This window comes from Hermetia illucens, chromosome 4 (assembly GCF_905115235.1).
Source record: "Hermetia illucens chromosome 4, iHerIll2.2.curated.20191125, whole genome shotgun sequence".
Taxonomy (NCBI): Eukaryota; Metazoa; Arthropoda; class Insecta; order Diptera; family Stratiomyidae; genus Hermetia; species Hermetia illucens.
The window spans coordinates 59,877,576-59,884,366 of record NC_051852.1 but is presented as its reverse complement, the minus strand read 5'-3'; positions in this window follow the sequence as shown (position 1 = coordinate 59,884,366).

Sequence of the window (6,791 nt, the reverse complement as noted above, 5' to 3'; positions counted from 1 at the left end):
TTTTCAGTTTTCAGCACCACCTATTAGGGAATGGTGCAATCACTATACTAAAAACTTGCTTGAAGCTTGTGGAATGATTAGCCCAGGTAAATGCTTTAGCTAGATCGGGTGATGGAACGTATAACACACAGTAGAAAATTCGGTTGGAATTTACGCTAAACAACAACGAACCTGATTTTTTTATGAAAGCGTTGTAGAAACCGGTGCATGTCCTTGATAATTTCTATCTAGGGCTGAACAAATTATCCTGAACTGATCAGTATCGGGGAGGAGTAAAAATCGAAAAAACAGGAACTTTCCAGTTTGACAAATACCATGAGAACAATTTTTCTTGCTTAGTATATGCGGTTCTGAGGTGTTTGTCGATAAGAAGCGTTATCCGACGAGCCAGTTTTTAAATCTGTTTTGTGTTTGCTGATTTTAAAATGCAGGTTTGCTAGTTTGCAGGTTTGTTGAGATAATTGAATTTGTAGTGGAAACGACGATTTTGGTAGAAAGGCAGAAAATTGATATACTTAATTAGAAAAATGAGTTACTTATCACTTCATACTTGCAAAACAATAAAATTGAGTACAATGATTCAACAGTAAGAAAGTTTTGGGCGAATTATTGGAAAACGGAGGGTGGAGTGTGCAGTCTGGCAGCGGACTTGTAAGGAAGACGAATAAATTACATAGAGGATAGGAATCTAGTCCGGATGTCTCGCGCGATCGTTTAAAAATTAATAATAATAATAATCGTTGGCGCAACAATCCATATTGGATCAGGGCCTTGAAGTGTGTTAGAGCACTTCATTCAAGACCGTAACGGTACACTAGGAGACAATGTGGTCAGCATTGCGCTCGCCCGAGATTATTACCCTGATTTGACTCAGGTACTCATTCACAGCTGAGTCGACTGGTATCCGACGTTAAATCACGATGCAAATTCCACTGCCACCAGTGAGATTTGAACCGCGACCTTCCGTATGACAGCCTAGTGCTCTAACCACTGAACTATCCGGTTTAAAAATTGCTGCGAAATTAAAGGATGTCCATCACAGGGACCTTGGCAGCTCAGCTGTAAAACTTAAAAAAAACCGCTGCTTACAGCAAAAATGAGTTTTTGCCCAACTAAATTGGCGCAAAGAAATCAAAAATTGGTCAGCATTCATATAATGCTAATGTAATTTTCTCAGATGAAAGCATATTCAATTTAATAAGTCTAGATTCGCAAAGGACGATATAGCGATAAATGTATACAAAGTACTATAAAGCATTTCCCATCCGTTATGGTCTTGGAAACAATTAAAATTCGTGATGTTGAAGCAATTAAGTTGCTGGAATGCACTGTAAAGTTGGCAGCTCATCTAGAATTTATAAAAAAACCCTTCAGTGTACAGCCGATGTTTTAATTGAGCACAAAGGAAAAGTAGGCTTTCAAGATGATTTCTTTATGTAGGTTAAAGAATATGAAGATAGTTTGGAACTGACTGCCTATCATAGCACACAAGCAGGCCAGATTTCAACACTATTGAGAGAGGTTTGGCAGTTATAAACCAAAAAATACCCGTTATAAATCCAATAATATTAAATATTATAAAATAATCGAAGGGAATCATTAAATTTATTTTATATAATAAACTTTACCGAAAACTGATATAAAAACATGCCTTCTCGACCACAATGCGTTTTGCGGGCAAATGGCAGCCGAACCCGCTATTAAATATAATCTATATTTTTGTAATCAACAAGCACTAGAATAAAGTCAAAACGAAGAAATAAATAAAGTTCGAAAAAAAACTAATCTCTATAAAAAATATCTCTCATTCCTACTTTATACCAAAGCACCTTTTTCGTTAAATAAAAACAATTTTTCGGGGAAAACACACATCAATTGGGGTTAGGATAACGGATTCAAAGCCAAATAAAACCACAGAGTCGCCTTGGAAGATGCCACGCGATAGCTTCGTGCTCCATTTCATTACTGCTCTTAGGAGAAGAATCACGTTCGGGTTGATTTTGTACAAGCGTAACACTTATAGTAACCACGAATGCGATATGGAGTCAAAGGCTGAACTATAATCGATGTAGGCTGTCGAGATATTTCGTTTATGGTGGACAGCCTACTTTATAGCGACCGTATCGATTATAAGCTGTTCTTAGAGCCTCTGGAGCCTTTTGCGCATTTTTTCGCTCCTCAGCTATTAATTTACGATCATCAAGATGTTTTGAGATGTTCACGCACAGAACTGAAGCGAATACCTTGTAGATGGTAGGAAGACAAGTAATTGGTCGACATCTTGAAGGGCAAGAGGCACCCTAGTCTTTGGGGACGAGGAAAGTTATCCCTTTGGCGAAAAATTGTGGAACTAATTTCGGAGTGAGTGCTCTTGAACCCTTTCAGCCAGAAGTTGTGAATCTTATCAACTCCTGGTGCTTTCCACTTACCTGCCTTTTCAAGGGCTGTTTCTACGTCAGCTTCAATAATGTCAGACATGGTCATTTCGGGGAGGGCCCCGTATGAACGCATAAGGCGTGGGAGCCACGCTGCTTCTAAACAGCAAAGGCTATGTTGGCTCCAGAAATTTCTCCAGAAGCCTTCTGTCTGATTCAGATCGAGGTTATTTCCACGACCTAAGTTAGTGAGATTTTTATAGAATCACCGTTGGTTTTGAAGGAATAAGTTGTTGTCTGTTCATCGCTGAAAGCTTTTGTGATTCCTACGGACGCGATTGGAGCATACTGCAAGTTTCTGCTTAAGCACCTCGAGAATTCCTTCGAGTGACAAATCATTGGAAAGACAATAGTTTCCAATGATATTAGTAATGCATCTGTGCACTGTTGCGAATGGATTTCCAAGTAGTGCTTGCGTGACACGACCAATCTCCTTTCTCAACTTTTCGACACTTTTATTGCGCCGAAGTACCCAGAAAGGTAAAGTCCTCCTGCGCATATCTCTGTTATTCGCTCCTATGTTGATTATGGGGATGAATAACCGCGGCAGCTGCAACATATATCAGGCTGTGCAGTAGTTATCTCGCTAGCCAAACCATCAGCCAAAATTCTATCAACGGCAGCAATGATTTTAGTAGTTGCGGAAGTAAACTTTAATTTTGCGATCTTTGGCCTAGCGTCTGGGAAAATCTCAGCATATTCTGTGAATGCGATGTAGAATGCGGTAAAATTGGGTTGACAGCCCCAATCACTAAGCGTCTACTGATTACTAGGTTCATGAAGTGGAGTATTCAAATTGCATATATATATATATATATTTTTTATGGATGGAGGTGGAAATCTTAGAAAGACGCTGCTGCGCCAGGTTGCACCAGTGTGTGGGATTTGCACCCACTAAAACCAGCCCCCCCCTCTTCCGAGCTCGATTCAACTTCAGGAGTTTTGCCTGCACCACGGCTACTGCCTCATTTACCGCCATCCACTTTTCTTCCGACTTCAGCATCTCTTCCACCACGTTAGAGGTCTCGATGTCCGCCCCCAATTCAATTCTACGTGCTTTCGGTCGACCCATTTCTCGATACACGGGATCAATGTATGGGTCCACCGGCCCTTGTCGGATTTATCCCACCGTTGTTGCCACTTGCCACACAACTCTCTCCTGGATTTGCCTTCCGTTTTTTGTAGAGCCAGCGTGCCTCCCTCGCTAGAAGATCTATAGGGATCATTCCTGCGATGACACATACCACCTCCCTCGACGCCGTCCTAAATACGCTGCACACCCTTAGCGCAATTGGCCGGTATGTTCAACGCTCCCGCCCAGACAGGGGCCGCGTATAGCAGGATCGACCTCACCACTCCCGCGATGAGTAGCCTGCGACTATACTTCGACCCTCCCACGTTAGGCATCATCCTTGCAAGGGATGAGCTGGTATTTGCTGCCTTCTCCCGCACATAATCCAAGTGTCCCTTGAAACTCAGCCTGGCATTGATCATCACCCCCAGGTATTTGACAATTGATTTTGAAACGACCTCACGATTACCAAGCGTATTGTTCTTCCTACGGTTGGTAATGAGGACCACCTCCGTCTTTTCGTCCGCCAGGTCTAGCTTAGCCAACCGTAACCGTGACTTGATGGAATGAATGGCAACTCAGCCTGGCATTGATCATCACCCCCAGGTATTTGACAATTGATTTTGAAACGACCTCACGATTACCAAGCGTATTGTTCTTCCTACGGTTGGTAATGAGGACCACCTCCGTCTTTTCGTCCGCCAGGTCTAGCTTAGCCAACCGTAACCGTGACTTGATGGAATGAATGGCTTCATTTGCATAAAGCTCCACATCCTCGGGATGCTTTGCAATTGCCAGGTCGTCAGCAAAACCAATCAGCGTTGCAGCCTCCGGCGCGCGTAGACCAAGCACTCCGTCGTGCATTACGTTCCACAGCAGTGGTCCCATTACAGAACCTTGAGGCACACCTGCTGCCACAATGAACTCCTTCGGCCCGTCGTCCGTCTCGTACCAGAGAAGTCTGTCCGAAAGGTAACTCTCTATTAGGCGAGCCAAGTAGCTAGGAGCACCCAGTTTGGCCTTTAATCCAGCTCCAGTTGGCTGAGTTAAAAGCATTTTTGACGTCCAGCGTCACCAGAGCACAGCATTTGCCCATGGCCATTCCATTTCGAGCTAATTCCACGACCTTTGCTACTGCATCGACTGTAGAACGGGCTCGCCAAAACCTATATTGCCGTTTTGAAAGACCACCCGCAAGCTCGATGAACGGGAGCAGCCTGTTGTATATCACTCTTTCCAACATCTTCCCCATGGTGTCTAAGAGACAAATAGGGCGATACGAAGAGCTTCTGCCTCTTCCACTGGGCGGGAAATATTCCTTCCGCCATGCACGATTCGAATGTGCTTACGAACCACCTTGGTCTGGCCTTGACCGCCACCTTCAGAGCCTTGTTCAGAATTCTGTCCAATCCCGGAGCCTTGCCCCCTGGCTCCCCAGTACGTCTGCAGATTTCCCGAAGTTCCTCTGAGCTGCCTGTTGGGGTTCACTTTCATCCTGCTCCTGCTGCGGGAAAAGAGTTGTAATTATTTGCAACAAGAGTCGTGGGCATGTCACTTGAGGTAATTTTCGCCCGCGGATCTTCTTCATTACAACTTGGTAGGCTATACCCTACGGATTCGTATTAGCCTCCATGCAGAACTTCTGGTAGCATTCGAGCTTGCTTCTCCGTATGACCTTCTTAAGGTTGCTTCGCAGATCCCTGTATTCCTCCTCACGCTTCTGGTGCTCCGGCCTTCTGCTTGTCCTGTGGGAAAGTCTCCTCGCTCGGAGACAAGAGGATCTCAAGGCAGCCATCTCCGTGTTCCACCAGTAGTTTGGCCTCTTGCCGTGGTGCAAACGTCGTTGTGGCATCGTAGCGTCGCATGCTGCGGTTACACGCTGAGACAGCTATGTGACCCTTTCCACCGTTGTTCCATCCGGATCATGGGCTTCCTCTAATACCGCCAGGAATGTCTCCTCGTCGAAAGCTCCGAAAGACCAACCAACCGCCTTAGCCTTTCCATCTCCAGACCATCGTTGACTGTTTCCGCGATTCCCAATGCGGAGAAAGGTGGCCTGGTGGTCACTGTGGGTGTACAGCTCACTCACTTGTCAAGCCATTTCCCTCACTAGTGAAGTGCCAACAAATGTCAGGTGAACGGTCAAACCCGGCCCTCTTCCTCGAAAGGTAGGCACGCATCCAACGTTGGCCAGCACGATGTGCAGCTACGCAATTTGACCTTTCGTGTTCGTCAATCGGCTTCCCCACTCCAAGGCCCACGCGTTGAAATCGCCCGCAATTATTTTAGGACTGTGGCCTCTAGCGTCCAATGCCAGACTGTCTAACATCTCCTCATATTGTTCTAAGGTTGCCCTAGGTGGAGCGTAGCAGCTTTAAATATGGACACCGTTGACCTTCGCCCTTATAAAACTGGCTGCCGGGGGGCCATGGCTTCCTGAAAGACCTGTCTTCCGCGGCGGCATGCACTAGCCAGCATGATAGGTCGAGAAGTTGCAGGAAGTGTGGAGAAGAGGGCCACTTCATCAAAGATTGCACCGGAGATCCACGGTGTATGCTGTGTAATGGGAAAGAGGGCGTGGACGATCGGCATGTTGCAGGAAGCAGCAGATGTCCGGTATATAGGAGGGAGCTGAACCGCACAGGGAAATGAGATTGATACAAATCAATCTCAATTACTGTGAAGCAGCTCAGGACCTGCTCTCGCAAACCATTAGAGAGTCGAATGTGGATATCGCGGTAATTTGCGAGCCGTACAGAAACCACGGCAGTGCGACTTGGACGGTGGATGCATCTGGCAACGCCGCAATCAACCGTCCGCTTCGGGGTGCGTCGTTGGTTTCTCTTTTTTGCTCGTGCGTACATTTGTGGGTGCGGCCTGCCGTGGTCAAATTTGAGTTTTGCAGAACTCGGTATCGCCGCGTCTTGGGCAGAAACTCGCGTCGTAGCATTAGCTTTTGGAGATGTTAGTGGACAATAAAGATGCGGCAGGCCCATCGGACCCTCAGGTGAAGTCCCTCTGGCGTCGACTCCCGGAGAGCACCCAGAACATCCTCGCGTCCGTCTCCGGCTCTTTGGAGGCACTGGCAGCTGCCACCGGCAAGGTGCACGAGGTGCATGGACGCCCGAACATAGCGGCCGTTCAGCAGCCGTCAGACGAAGTTGGCGAGCTGAAGCGCAAGATGGCCGCGCTTGTGGCCAAGATGGCCGCGCTTGTGGCCAATATGGCTGAGATGAGGGCGACGCTGGACGCTCAACGTTGGGGAGGCAGGTCGCGAGCTCGCT